Source organism: Symphalangus syndactylus, chromosome 9, assembly GCF_028878055.3.
Source record: "Symphalangus syndactylus isolate Jambi chromosome 9, NHGRI_mSymSyn1-v2.1_pri, whole genome shotgun sequence".
NCBI classification, from domain to species: Eukaryota; Metazoa; Chordata; class Mammalia; order Primates; family Hylobatidae; genus Symphalangus; species Symphalangus syndactylus.
The window spans coordinates 73,731,506-73,747,452 of NC_072431.2; the positions used below are offsets into that span (position 1 = coordinate 73,731,506).

The 15,947-nt window shown below is 39.4% G+C and overlaps 1 long non-coding RNA gene across 10 annotated transcripts; it reads right to left on the reverse strand.

The window, feature by feature from the left end:
* Window positions 1-1,985: 1,985 nt before the first annotated feature.
* On the reverse strand, window positions 1,986-11,006 carry LOC129489878 (uncharacterized). Of its 10 annotated transcripts, none has more exons than XR_010113525.1 (7): window positions 10,844-11,006; window positions 9,576-9,656; window positions 8,111-8,232; window positions 7,317-7,486; window positions 7,118-7,225; window positions 5,331-5,561; window positions 2,989-3,099 (listed from the first exon to the last, which is right to left on the reverse strand). It is a non-coding gene; the product is annotated as an uncharacterized lncRNA (long non-coding RNA). The 10 variants fall into 10 exon arrangements; XR_010113526.1 differs by having other exon boundaries at window positions 7,313-7,486; XR_010113531.1 differs by lacking the exons at window positions 2,989-3,099; window positions 7,118-7,225 and adding an exon at window positions 1,986-2,133 and having other exon boundaries at window positions 5,438-5,561.
* Window positions 11,007-15,947: the final 4,941 nt, after the last annotated feature.

Here is a 15,947-nt window from a genome sequence, read left to right on the forward strand (position 1 = left end):
TACAAATATCTAGCAGTAAAAACTAGAAACAAGCTATCTGTGAAAATACTTTGGGATGTGCTGTTTTTTATTACTAAATTGAACGTGTATTTTGATGAAACATGTTCCAAACATTCTTTTTGTAGAAACTGAGAAGTGACCCTTTTAAAGCTAATTTAGCCCTTATAGTAACATATGAATATCCTGCCCTTAAAATTAGAAACAAGCTCTATATGAAAACACATTGTGATATGCTGTTTTGTACTACAGAATGGAACCTGTGATTTGATTCCACAAGTTCAAAACACTCTTTTTGTAGAATCTAAGAAGAGACATAGATGAGCTTATTGAGCTTTTATACAAAGATACAAATATCCAGTCCAAAAAACTAGAAACAAGCTGTGAGAATGCTTTGTGATGTGCTGTTTTATATCACAGAATGGAAACTATGTTTTGATTAAATAAGTTTGAAACACTTTTTTGTAGAATCTAGGATGTGACATTTCTGAATCTATTGAGCCCTTACAAGAAAATACAAATATCCAGCCCTAAAAACTAGAAAATAGCTATCTGTGAAGATGCTTTGTGTTTTGCTGTTTTTTCTTTTTTATCACAGAATGGAACCTGTGTTTTGATTCAACAAGATTGAAACACTCTTTTTGTAGAATCTAAAAAGTGACATTTCTAAACCTATTGAGCCCTTATAAGAAAATACAAATACACAGTCCTAAAAACTAGAAACAAGCTCTCTGTGAAAACTCTTTGTGATGTGCTGTTTTATATGACAGAATTGAACCTGAATTTTGATAAAACAGGTCCCAGACACTCTTCTTGTAGAATCTAAGAAGGAACATTTCCTAGCCTATTAATTTGGTACAGGAACTTATGAATATCCAGTCCTAAAAACTAGAAAGAAGCTATCTGTGAAAATGTTTTGTAATGTGCTATTTTATATCACAGAATAGAACCTGTGTTTTGATTCAATAAGGTCAAAATATGATTTTTGTAGAATCTAAGAAGTGACATTTCTGACCTATTGAGCCCTGATAAGAAAATATGAACATCCAGGCCTAAAAACTAGTAACAAGCCATCTGTGAAAGTGCTTTGTGATATGCTGTATTAAGCCACAGGATTGAACCTGCATTTTGATAAAACAGGTTCCAAATGCTTTCTTTGTAGAATCTAAAAAGTGACATATTTAAGTGTATTGAGTCCTTATAGCAACATACAAAAATCCAGCCCTGAAAACTAGAAACAAGCTATGTGTGAAAACACTTTGTTATTTCCTATTTTATATAACACAATTGTACCTGTTTTGATTCAACAAGTTCGAAACACTCTTTTTATAGATTCTAAAAAGTTATGTTTCTGAACCTATTGAGCCCTTATAAAAAATATGAATATCTAGCCCTAAAACCCAAACATTCTATCTATAAAAATGTTTTGTGATGTGCTGTTTTATATCACAGAATTAAACCTGCATTTTGATGAAAGAGGTTTCAAACACTTCTTTTGTAGAATCTAAGTGACATTTCAAAGCCTATTGAACCTTTACAGAGACGTATGAATATCCAGCTCTAAGAGTGAGTAATAATCTATTTGTGAAAATGCTTTGGGATATGCTATTTTATATTACAGAATGGAACCTGTTTTGATTCAACAAGTTTGTAACAGGCTTATTGTAGAATCTAAGAATTGATGTTTCTGAACCTATTGAACTTTTGCATGAAAATAGAAATAACCAGCCCTAAAAACTAGAGATAAGCTATTTGTAAAAACACTTTGTGATGTATTGTTTATATCACAGAATTGAACGTGCGTTTTGATGAAACAAGTTCCAAACACTCTTTTTGTAGAATTTAAGAAGTGGCATATCTGAGCCCATTGAGCTTTCATGGGTACATACAAATATCCAGTCCTAAAAGCTAGAAACAAATATCTGAGTAAATGCTTTGTGATGTGCGACCTTATATCAAAGAAAACACTCGTGTTTTGATTCAACAAGTTCAAAACACTTTTTTATAGTATTTAACAAGTTCACAACTAACTCAGTCAAAATGGAGCATCTGGGAGGCAGGGGATCGCTCTTGTCTGACTCTTCTTGATCCTTGTCTGACTCCTCCCATGGGAGACAGGGTTCTTCGAGAGCCTTTCTTGCAGAAGGCTTGATATGAAAAAGCCAACACATGAAAAATTATATGTTGAGAGAGTCCAAGTGTCATGGAATCATCTGCATCAGCACTGAAAGATTCCGTAATGTGGGGAGGAAGGCTTCTTAACTCACATCTATAGTAGTCCTCTACCTGCTGCCACAGCTCTTGCATGTCTTAAATCATTTTCCTATGATTTTGAATCACTTTCATCAGATAATGCGCCATTTTCAGTGTGATTTTAAATAATCTGTAATGTTCCTGTTATCCCCATAACTGTACCCTATGTAAATCTATACATAGAAAACATTTTTCACGTGGTTATATAAGTACAGTATGATCAAAAGTGTTGCTATAATGATTCCTCCTGCTTTACTTAATGGTTTCTGAGTTGACAATTTTCTTACCTATTCTCAGTATGTACCTAATTCATCCTTCACTTGTCATCTTTTATCATAAAGCTCTATTCTCCTTGTATTAATATCTTTGCCATATTTCACAGGGCAGAAAAAGCTGGGCTTCTCAACAGGCACAGTCAGTTTGAAGAATGTGGCTGATCCTACAGCAACGTGCTTTTCTAAGGATGACAAAAACTCACACAATCCCTAGAAAGGCTGGTATGAACCTAGATTCCACACAGTCTGACCTGCAATGGGGTCAAGAGATGCTTCACTACTTCACACGTTTTGGTCACTGGTAAATCTTAAGGTACGTTGTTCTCTCTTGTGTGAATTCTCTCTTTAGATATGTCTTCTGACCATTTGTTTCTATTCCTGTGTTAACTGGGTCTAAACATTGTACAAAGGTTGAAAAAAAACACTCCAATGGAAGTTTCCCAAGAGGCTGGTGTTCAATTTCTGAACTCACATGTAGATGTGTATTTTTTCCATAATCAATTTTACATTTTCCCCTGCCTCTGACAGCTGTCTCTTCTTTTCTGCTCACTCACGTTCTTTCATTCTCAGCTTCCTGAGTTGAGAAGGGAAATACATGCACATGATTCACTAGCCCATGTGGGATTCTCTCTTCCCTTCTGACGTCTGAAGGTCATGATTCAAAGGTCATTTGCCAACCTTCCCATAAGTGAAGCAACTGATCCTCACAACTGGAGGAAGAATTGACACCTCCCATTGAGGGACAAAGAAAAATCACACTCTGGCCTGCTAGGAAGTCACCTGTTATTACCAGCTCATCTTAATAGGTCTATAGTCCTATTCTTTAGTAAGTAAGGGCTATTACAAGCTTCTATGAGATGCACTATGTCTGCTTCTGGGGTCAGCCTTGTGCTTGACACAGCAAAAGCTCATTTTAGTTTAGTGTGGAAAACCAGACCTCACCAACTCATCAAAACTAACTCCATCAGGATGGAGTAGGGATTGCTACTCATCTTTTTATTTTTTTTATTTTTTTTTATTATTATACTTTAGGTTTTAGGGTACATGTGCACAATGTGCAGGTTTGTTACATATGTATCCACGTGCCATGTTGTTTTGCTGCACCCATTAACTCGTCATTTAGCATTAGGTATATCTCCTAATGCTGTCCCTCCCCCCTCCCCCCACCCCACAACAGTCCCTGGAGTGTGATGTTCCCCTTCCCGTGTCCATGAGTTCTCATTGTTCCTACTCATCTTACTCCTCCTGTGGCAGACCTGATTCTCCATCAGAGGCTAATGCCAGAATCCTGACAGTCTTAGAGTGATCCTTCCGGAACATGGTGTCATTAACACTGCAGTTCACTACTGTACATTTCCATAATTGAGGGATGGAACTCTTATCATTGACTTTAAAGATCCTTATTGACAGATAAGGCTAATTTGAGTGCTGGACATATATACTGAATTAGAAATCATCTAAATGGCTCCTTAGTCAGAGTGTTATGTCCTGAAAATTGGTGACAACTGCATATCATCCACCCTGGTGTTGATGATATGGTTCAGTTCATATGACTTTAACAAGGTTCAGTTCATAGAGAGTGAGGGCAGAAAAAGAAAATGGCCTAAAAAGGTAGGTTTGCTGTGTTGCCTTCACACTACTTGATTCATGGATCTGACTCTAAGGATCTCACTTGGTACTTGATTTCATGTGAAGGACATGTAAAATTCCAATAACTCTAGGAAACAGAAACAAGAACACTTCAAAGAGAAAGCTAATACACTTGTTTCTGATCACCTAGGCCATCCTTCAACACATGTTGCCTGGAGTGACCTCAAGCAAGGAGTGTGTTGTGAGGTGCTAAAGCTGAAATGGGAGCAGGGCCCTGTCCTCACCCTAAATGAGGTCATAGTTTAGTGCAAGTGAAAAGCTAGTGGGGACATCACTACTCCTGCTGTGCCCTTGGAAACTAGAAACACAAAACCTGAGTCTGGAAGGAATCTAAGGAAGGATTCTGCTCTTGAGTAGACACGAGTGCATCTGAAGTTTCTGATCTCCTGTGAGAACAATGGGAAACACCAGACAGTATACAAAGCCCATAATTTAATTCATCAAATTGCTAACAGAGAAGTAAATGGACATGAGGCTGAGATGAAGAAGAAGAAAACTCAGGAAGAAGGTCAGTCTCACATTTGGAGCCCATTTCCCTGAGTTTCATCATTGGATTCTGAAAGGGACTACTGAGATGCAAAGAAGCAGAGCAGCTTTTGCACACATGCATGGGATTAGATGAAAAAGAAGTGGATTGAGGGTCTGCCAATGAATGTGACCCCTACTGAAGTCCTCTGGCTTTGGCTGGAACCCAGGAGTCACACACCAGCAATAGAGGTGGACAGGAAATACTTTGGCCTTTGTAGGGGCTGAGCCTGCACTGATGACCTCAATTGCTGAGTATATAGAGGGCTGACTATATAAAGGGCATCCAGGTGTGCTAGGAACCCTGACCATACCCCAGAAGTAGACTCCCATCTTTTGTGCAGCAAGATAAAATGCTAGTAGGCTTCAATTCATTGCTAAAGATTATTAGTCAGCATCCTACAATTAATTTAAATAGACTATTCACATGGCAGGAAAATACAATGTAATATGACAAAAGCTAAGACTGTGATAATGAATCCAAAGGTGACCCAAGCATTAAATTGAACAATGCCAGTACCAGTACCTCTTCTTCCCCCTGAAAAATTACAAACGAGAATGTAGGAAGGAAAAGAAAATATGAGGATTGAACTAATAAAGCATGAAGAAAAAACTCAATTTTATACTCACTGAATTTGCCACAAATATTGCAGAAAATATTCTCAAGGACATTGCAGTTGTCTACTTTCATTGGGACATGGTTCATACAACAGTATTTGTGTCAATGAATATCTTACTCTTTCTTGGCAGTCTTTCTTTTTCTGTAGATTTTGTAATTGCCGAGCTTCATCGCCACCTTTTGGACTTCAGCTTTTATAGATCTCCATGAAGTAAAGACGGCTTTCAGGTCAATTTTCATTCCTGGAAAAGATAACCCCTTTTCTTTGTATGCATGCAAGTGGACCTGAATCCTTGGTTCAGGTAGGAAGAGAAGAAGGTGAGAAATCTGAGGGCAAAATCTGTTTTTTCCCTTTCCAGGGCAAACTCATTTTCATGCTATGGGGACTCTGACAGATAGCATATCTTCCTGGCTAAGGCTATTGGACCTCCAGGCTTTCCACTGTTAATCCATGGATTCATCATTTACATTTCATGACTTTAAGAAAGACTTGAGAGAAGATATTTAGCAAATAATAATTGAGCAATGACATGAATATACTTCAAATAACTGAACTGTAGACTTCAACATGGTTAGATGGTAATTATCATGTTATGAATATTTTACCACAGGTTAAAATGTTTCACAATTTGAAAAAGAAGTAATTACCTTCAGTTTTCTGAGTTCTACAATTTGTAACATTTCACCCTCTGCTTTTTCCTGATCTGCAGCAGAGCATCTTTCTTCTGTTTCTGCTCTGTTCAAAGTCCACTTTCCCTTCCCTGACACCAGCTTCACTGAGGCTGGTTTTAACCTAACAAAACATTCTCACCAACTAATGAATTCTCACAAGGAATTCCGTATAGATACTCTATGATCTTAATCTCTTAAGACATGAAATATTTGTTTTCATCATAGCCAAGATGCAATGCAAATCCTGTCACAGATGTGGTTTATATACCTCTGAAATTCCTGAGGTATTTATTGAAATAGCATCTTTCAAGTTCTTTGTAGAAATTTTTTTTCTGATTTTTGCACCTAGAATAGAAACAAAAACTGTACTAGGATTTTGATAGAAACAACAGGTGATCTAAAAAGATGAAAGAGCAACCACATCTATCCCACAGCCACTGCTTGGTTTCATGGGAAAAGTAGCTGGCCCAGTTCAGAGCTAGGAGAAATGTCAAACACATGAAGAAATCAGAGGTGATGAAACATTGTGAGTCACCCACAACCTCCCTGCTTAGGAGATGATGCAGAAGTGTGCATCATGAGATGCATGAGAAGGTGCAAAGATGTCCAAGTCAAACAACTCAACTGAACTTTTCTTAATGGAATATTTAAAAAGTGGTTCAATAAAAAACTTTCTCCAATTTACATTGAAAATTCTCTGTTCAAGACTAAGCAGGGTAGGCACTGTTTAATGTGCCTAGATACCTTCCAAACTTATATATTTTCTGTTTTCTACATATCTTGAAGGGCAGTGCTGAATGATGTGTAATTATCTGGGTTGTAAAACTAAAACATACTTCCTATTTCTTTGAATATAAGAAATTATTGTGGTATTAGCATTTTTTATAGATCATTGCTCAGAAGAAGGTTCAGCCCCCAGACACCCAGACACTTTTACTACAATGAATAGCAAGTGAAAATGTAGAGCTCAGTTTACCCAATAAATAAAAGGCTCAAAAGCTAAATTATGGCACAACTTAGCAGCCAAATTCTTATCAAGTACAGACTTTTGACATACTGATCTCTCTCCAGTTGCAACCGACAACATGCACTTTGAATGATGTCATTTGAAATGACCACTTATTACCCTGTCCAGACACACTTATTTGTTATTTGGAGGGTTTTCTCTTCCTCGTGAGATGCAGTGCAGTTCTTTTTTTCACCTTCCTGCAGTTTGTCGCCCCTTCCCTACAATCTTAGAGGAATTTTGTGTCAGGACAATTGTTTATTCCTTGAGCTCTTTCATTTCCCCTAAAAATCATGTGGTGCTCCTCTAAATTACCTACATCTCCATCTCTCTCTCCCTTGAGAAGAGGGTGCTCTTTAATCGTCAAGAATCTGGCTCTTCTTGCAGTCTCATTTTTTGGCTGGCTCCCATGTTTATGTCTGTTAATAAGGTTGTATGTTTTTCTTCTTCTGTTAAGCTGTCTGTTGTCAGTTTATTTCTGCAGTGAACCTTTAGAGAGGAGAGCAGAAGCTTTCCTTCCACCCACACAATAGAACTATAAGGCAGAAAAGTTTAGAAATAATTTTCTATTTAAGTGGTGAAACTTCATACTTTATTTCTAATAAAGAACACAATGGTAAAAAAAAAAACTTATGGCCGGGCGTGGTGGCTCACGCTTGTAATCCCAGCACTTTGGGAGGCCGAGGAGGGCAGATCACGAGATCAGGAGATCGAGACCACGGTGAAACCCCGTCTCTACTAAAAAATACAAAAAATTAGCCGGGCGTGGTGGCGGGCGCCTGCGGTCCCAGCTACTCAGAGAGGCTGAGGCAGGAGAATGGCGTGAACCCGGGAGGCGGAGCTTGCAGTGAGCCGAGATCGCGCCACCGCACTCCAGCCTGGGCGACAGAGCGAGACTCCGTCTCAAAAAATAAACAAAAAACAAACAAACAAACAAAAACTTATTTTTGACTGAAAGCTCTGTTGACATTCTATCAAATGAACATCAAACTATTTAATTTTCATAATGTTAATGGCAGAGTTTTTATAATTCTTATGCTAATAAATCTTTTCCCTTTTTATTTTGTAAAACACAATATCCATAATGATAATGGCTTCTGATAAGATTCTTACATAGATTCCTCAGGATTTAGCTGTATGTTCTTGAAAACATCTTAATTTTAAATATTTTTTTCAAGATGGTGAATTAAACAGAGACAGCCATTCAACAGGTAGGACCATGCATATGCTGAGTCCTAAATGGAAAGAGTTGAATTAGAAATCCACGCAACAATGGGAATAATTTCAGAAACATTGTGTTGAGCAGAATAAGGCAGACACAAAAGAGTACCTATGGCATGGCCTGCATCTATATACGTGAAATTCTAGATTAAGTAAAATTAACCTATGATGAGAAAGGGATTGGCTGGTAAGAGGGAGAGTTTACTTTCTGGGGTGACATAATACTGTAGATCTTGAAAGGGGGTGGGAGTGTGCTGGTTTCAAAGTTAGTAAACTCACACTTAAGATTTGTATATTTTCTTCTATGTCACTCTTCCGTAGAAGAAAATTTTATTAAAAAATACTGAATTCAGTTAATGTTAGTCTTGCTAAACCATTCAGTGTGAAGTATGTTGATATCTCCAATTTAGTTGGAAATACATCTAAAATAAGATGAGGTGATGAGTGGATGGAGGAATGGAAAGATGTGTAGATATGCATTAAGTCATGTTCATTAAAATGTTAACAAATCAATGCTGTATGTATGAACATTTTTATAATAAAATGTTGACGGTAATTGCAGAAATCACTTGTCTCATGTCAGTGATTTTTCCTTTCAACAAGAGTTCCAAAATAATTATTATTTATGTTCTATATGTTTGAACAATTTTAAACACAATATCAATTGGATGTTTTCCCTGTCAATTGATCATGGAATTGCAAAATGCAAGGATACACAGAGAAATCTTGCAAAGGTGCTGCTGTCTAGGTTTTGGTTTTCAGGACAAAGACCAAATGGAAAAATTAAGCCTCATGTCTCTTTCTAAGGTAGAGGATAGACACAGTGTCACATGACTATACAAAGGAATTTTACTTAGTAATGAAAAAGAACAAACCATTAATATTTAAAATGTTATGGATCAATGTGAAAATGATTCTTCTGACTTTACAGAATCCAGAACAACAAAAATACCTGTCCTGCATGATTCCATTACATGAAGTGGCAGCTCAGGGGAAGAATAATAGAATGGAGGGAGAAGGACAGATGAATTAGAAAGGGGGAGGAGAAAACTTTGGAGGGGGAGGAGAAAACTTTGGAGAGGGAGGAATGTGTTTATTATCTTGAATCTGGAATGTGGTGATGCTTTCATTGCTGTATCCTTGTGTAAAAGTCAGCAAATTGTATTCTTTAAAAAGATGCTATTTACTATACAGGACATTACAAAACTTAAACTGTAGGAAGGAAATCTGATATCCAAACTATTAGTTTTTATTTATCTGACAAAAACATTGCAAATATTTTTAAAAAAATAATTACAGAACTTTACACAGAAATTTATAATTCAATTTAAAATGGAGATAAAAAATACAAACTTACAATGGTCAGGAAGCCAAGGTCTTTTAAATATTTAGAATTTTGTCATACATTTTGTGTAATATATCCAAAAATAGGCCAGCACTGTTTGGAAAAATAAGAAAAATATAAGAAAAAATCTTAAAGTTATAGATAAAATTATTACATAAAGATATGTTTATATATACACAAAACTGACAGTGGACAGCTGCTGTAATAATACCTGGGCTATATTCCAACAACAATAATCAGATTGTTGTTTAGCAGAAGTTTCTAAAAACACTAACCTATAAAAATTAATGTTTACTTGCTGCTGAAACAGGGGACTTTATGTCAGATTTTCAAAGTCCATAAATATTATCATAAAATAGTCTTCTTGGAATTATGATTAATACTGTGAGAATTGAAGTTAGTCAAAAACACAATACCAGGTCACCAATCAGAAAAGTTCACCTTCATATGTTAGAGCATTGCACCCAAAGCAATCAGTAGCAACTTGAAAATCCATATGGAAAGCAATACAAACTTTCTGGAATGAATGGCCAGCACCAAAAAAGGCACAGATATTATTTTACAAACACCAGATTTACAAGTATTGGGAGAGAAAATAAATTCAAAATGTAATTTAGACCAATCCACACACCAAGACTCAGTTTTGTGCATATAAAACCTCTCTATAAAGCAGCCTCTGAGTTCTGTAGCACTTTTGTCTTTAGCCTCACAGAGGAGGTGAGTAAAGCCTGGGCTCCTGGGAGAAATGCACTTTCTGTACCCTCTGTCTGAAAGGAAGCAGGAGCTCTGAACACAATTGTTAAAGATGTGAATCAGATGCACATGAAAAACAAGCGCCATCATGAGGTGGTGAAAGTCACAATCTTAACCTTTGGCTGGGCCCTGTTATGAAACTCTCTGTACCACCCAAAAAGTTCATACAATACACATTCATGTTTTAAACTATGTGAGCTTTGTACAAATATGCAACTCAGAACCTTACTTATTGCCCTAAGCCTAGCTATGAGAGGCAAATATCTCTTATTGTTTGAATCTCAGTATAAGCTTAATTGTCAAGCCTGAGAACTGAAGCGCAGTATATGTCATAATCCCATTTGTGGGCAAAAACTAGGCAGGGGGGTAATATCCTTTAGGTGCTGTGCCAACGAACATGTTACAATGCCCTCTCTAGGCAGGCCTTAGGAAGAAGGGTAACATTAACTTGGGGCTGGACCTAGCAATAGGACACAATTCCACATGTGGAAAAAACCCAGCCAAGAGATAAAAGACAAAACACCTACAGAATGGGCCCAAGATACGTCAAAATACCATCTGTGGCTCCAGCACATGCAGGAGAGTCACATCATCAGGGTGCTGGGACCAGCAATATGTCGTAATTCCCTTTTTATGCAGGACCCAGGCAGAAGAGTGACATCATCTGCATGCTGGGCCCAGCAGTATGTTAAAATTCCCTTTTTGTGGGCATGGTTCAGGAAAGAGGAGAGTCAGATTACTTAAGTGCTGGACTCAGCAATATGCCACAATCCCCCCATTGTAAAGGCCCAGGCAGAAGAAAGTCACATCACTTAGGTCATGGGCTCAGAGATATGTCCCAATGTCCCTAATAGGCAGGGCTCAGGCAGAAAAGGAAAATCATATCACCTAGGTGCTTCTCAAGGTGTATATCACAATGTAACATGTGGGCAGAAACCAGGCAGAAGAGCCACATCACCTGGGTGCTGGGTCTTCAATATGTCACAAGCTACCTTAGGACAAGAACCAGGCAAAAGAGTTACATCACCTAAGTGCAGGTTCCACCCTTATGTCACAATGCTCCATGTGGACAGGGCCCAAGCAGGGTGTCACATCACCTAGGTAACATGCTCAGAGATATGTCACAATACCTTCCTTGGGGAATGGCCCAGGCAAAAGAGTACCATCACCTCTCTGCCTGACCTACACATATGTCATTATTCTCCCTGTGTGCAGGGCTTATTCAAGAGAGGAGAGTTACATCACCTAAGTGGTGGACACAGTGATATGTCACAGTGATTTCTGTCATCATGGTGCAGGCAAAAATATAACATCACCTGGGTGCTGGATCCAATGATATGTCACAATATTTACTGAGAGAAGGGGCCAGCAAGAAAAGTTACATCACGTAGAGTTCGGCCCAGGTAAATATCACAATCCCATATGTGGGCTGGAACTAGTCTGGAGACTCAAATTACACAAGCACTTGGCAAAAACTTATATGACAATCACACTGGCAGAAAATTTCAGGAGTGAGATTTACTATACCATACATGTCCTGTTTTTATGTATGACAGTTGGCTTCATTTATGTGACAGAGTGACAGTCTTTACTGTCAGCTGGGTGTGCACATGAGACTCAAAATTTCGCCTGTGTGCTGGGCTTTGTTATGACGCTCTCTATATAATCCAAAAGCTTTGTAAAATATGTGTGGGTGTTGTAGGCTTCTGTGAAATTTTTAGCAGAAAAAGATCCAGGACATCACTCCTGTCCCTAAACTTAGTTATGAGAGTCAAAATTTTCCTACTGGCTGGGTCCACATATGAGAGTCGTTATCATGCCTGTGAGCTGTGCCTAGGTATATGTCACAATCCACTCCGTGGTTTTGAGACAGAGAGAACAGCCACATCACCTAAATGCTGGGCCAGAAAAATTCCACTATTACCCTTGTAGGCAACGCCTTGGCAGAAAATTCACATAACTTGAGTGCTAGGCCCAGCTCTGTGGCACAATGCCTCTTGTGGGCAGTGTCTAGGCAGGGGAGGGGATTCATATCACCTAAATGATGGCCCCAGAGGTATGTCACAATGCTTTGTGTGGACAGGGTTCAGACAAGAGTCATATAATTTGGAAGCCGTGCTTGAAAATGCTACAATCTCCACAGGAAGCAGGGTTCAGGCAGGAGAGGAGAATCGTGTAACCTAGATGCTGGGTATAAAGGTATGCTACAATCCCCCCTGAGGACACTGTTAAGACAGGAGAGTCAAATCACTAAGGACCCTGACCCTGGTATATATCAAAATCTCATGTGTGAGCTAGACCTAGGAAGGGTTATTAAATCACTCAGGAGCTGGGCAAAGGTATATGTCACAAAAACACCAGTGGAAAGGTCCAGAGAGTCACCATTCTGCACATGTCCTGGCTTCAGGTATAAGAGGACTGGTCTCAGGTATATGGCACATTATCACCTGTGGGCAGGGAGAAGGTAGAAAAACCACATTGCCTGGGTGGGTGTGGGTCCAGTGAGATGTCACAATCCTCTTTATCCAGGAACCTGTCCCGATAGTCACGTAGGTTCTTTTCTATTTTCCCTAAGCATCAGCTGGTTTGAGAAATAAAGGGACAGAGTACAAAAGAGAGAAATTTTAAAGCTGGGTGTCCGGGGGAGACATCACATGTTGGTAGGTTCCATGATGCCCCACAAGCCGCAAAACCAGCAAGTTTTTATTAGGGACTTTCAAAAGAGGAAGGAGTATATGAATAGGGTGTGGGTCACAGACATCAAGTACTTCACAAGGTAATAGAATATCACAAGGCAAATGGAGGCAGGGCAAGATCACAGGACCACAGGACCGGGGCAAAAGTAAAATTGCTAATGAAGTTTCGGGCACCATTGTCATTGATAACATCTTATCAGGAGACAGGGTTTTGAGAGCAAGTGGTCTGACCAAAATTTATTAGGCAGGAATTTCTTCTTCCTAATAAGCCTGGGAGTGCTATGGGAGACTGGGGTCTATTTCACCCCTACAGTCTACAGACCATAAAAGACGGCCATGCCCTGGGGGCCATCTATAGACCTACCCCCAGGCGTGTATTCTCTTTCCCAGGGATGTTCCTTGCTGAGAAAAAGAATTCAGCGATATTTCTCCCATTTGCTTTTGTAAGAAGATAAATATGGCTCTGTTCCACCTGGCTCACCAGCGGTCAGAGTTTAAGGTTGTCTCTCTTATTCCCTGAACAATTGCTGTTATCCTGTCCTTTTTTTAAGGTGCCCAGATTTCATATTGTTCAAACACACATGCTCTACAATTTGTGCAGTTAATGCAATTATCACAGGGTCTTGAGGTGACATACATCCTCCTCAGCTGACAGGATTAAGAGATTAAAGTAAAGACAGGCATAGGAAATCACAAGGGTATTGATTGGGAAGTGATAAGCATCCATGAAATCTTCACAATTTAGAGATTGCAGTAAAGACAGGCATAAGAAATTACAAAAGTATTAATTTGGGGAATTAATAAATGTCCATGAAATCTTTACAATCCATGTTCTTCTGCCATGGCTTCAGCTGGTCCCTCTGTTTGGGGTCCCTGACTTCCCACAACATCTCTTTATGGGCAGGAACCTGCCCATAGTTTTAAATTGCTTAGGTGCTTGTTCCATGTATCACACAATTTCGTCTGTGGTCTGAGTTTAGGAAGGAGAGTCAAATCACTCAGGGGCTGGGCAAAGTTATATGTCCCAGTCACACAGTCGGAAAGGTTAAGAAATAAGTTCCTGCCCATGAAGAGTCACATCACCTGGATACTGGTTTCAGTGATATATCTAAGTCCCCCGTTTGCACAGGGCTTAGGCAAGAGAGAGGACTCACTTCACCTAGGCAATTGGCCTAGATATATGTCACAATGGCTCTTATGTGCAGTACCAAGGCAGAAGAGTGACCTCTCATTGGTGCTGGGCTGAGCAATATGTCAAAATCTCCCCTATGGTCAAGGCCCAGGCAACAGAGGAGAAACATCACCCAGGTGCTGAGCCAAGTGATATGCTACAAAGCTTCCTGTTGGCAGAGCTCAAAAAGGAGAGTCATGTCACCTGGGTGCAGTACCCAGTTATGGGTCATAATGCACCACAAGTGCAGGGACAAGGCAGTAGAAGGGAGTCACATCACTTATGTGATGGATCTAGATATAAGCCACAATGCTCTTTGAAGGCAGGGTTCAGGCACAAAATTCACATCACCTGGGTGCTGGTCCCAGTGATATGTAAAATTTCTCTTTGTAAGTAGAACCTAAGAAGGAGTTTTATATTGCTTAGGTGCTTGTTCCACGTATCACACAATTTCACCTGTGGTCTGGGTTTAGGAAGGAGAGTCAAATCACTCAGGTACTGGGCAAGGTTATATGTCGCAGTCACACGCTTGGAAAGGTTAAGAAATAAGTTACACAGTCCCACACAGGTCTTGGCTTCGGGTATGAGAGTCAACACCTCCTATGAGTTTGGTAGAAGTACAGCAGTCACAGTCTCAACAATGGGAAAGATCCGTGTGTAAGAGCCTCAATCCTAGTTGAAGATTGTGTTCCAGTAGAAGAGTCACAGCCTCACAGGTGTGCTGAATCATAGTTCAAATGTCACAAAACCTACTGTGGATCAGACCTATGTATGAAAGTAACAATTTCAACCTTCAACTGCTTTTTATGTGTGAGATTTAGTACCTCACTTATAGGCTCTGTTTATGTGTGAGAATGACAATCGTGTCAGCTGGATGTGCATCCAAGAGTCACAATCTCACCTGGTTGCTGTTCCCTGTTATGACACTCTTTGTACCACTCAGGCTTTATATAATATGCCTGTGTCATAATCCTCTGTGAACTTTATACAAGTGGAAGAACCAGGATTTTACCCTTGGCCATAAGATTGGCTATGAGAGTCAAAATATCTCTACTGGCTGGGTCCAGGTATAAGAGTTATTATTGTGCATGTGAGCTGAACCCAGGTATATGGCACAATTTCTCCTGTGGACAGGGACAAGGCAGAAGAGTCACATCACCTGGGTAAAGTCTCAAGTAGTATGTCACCAATCCTATTATAGAAAGGGTTTAAGAAAAAGAGAGGAGTCACACTACCTAGTTGCTGGTCTCATAAATATGTAATAATCCCCTCTCTTGGCAGAGTCCAGAATAGAAAGGAGACACATACAACCCCGGGCACAAGCTGGAGAGACACATCATCTAGCTGATAGGCTCAGAGATATATGATAATATCCCCTGTTGACAGGGCCCAGGCAGAAGAGTCACATTACTATGATTCTGACCCAGTGATATGTAACAATGCACCCATGGAAAGGAATTTGAGGAATAAAGTCTCAACACCTGGGTACTAGGCCCAGTGATATGACACAATCTCATCATCTTTGAGGGTTGACACCTTTAACTTTTAGCTGAGTGTCTATATTAGAGGCACAATCTCACGCATGTTCTGGGCCAATATATAACCCTCTCTATGACATCTGAGGGCTTTATAAAACCTGCATGAGAGTTGCAAACCTCTCTGAGGCCCACATGCTCGTATGGACTCACAATTTTACATATTGCCCTAAACCCAGGTTTGATAGTCAACATCTCTCCTTTAGGCAGGGTTAAGGGAGAAGACCCA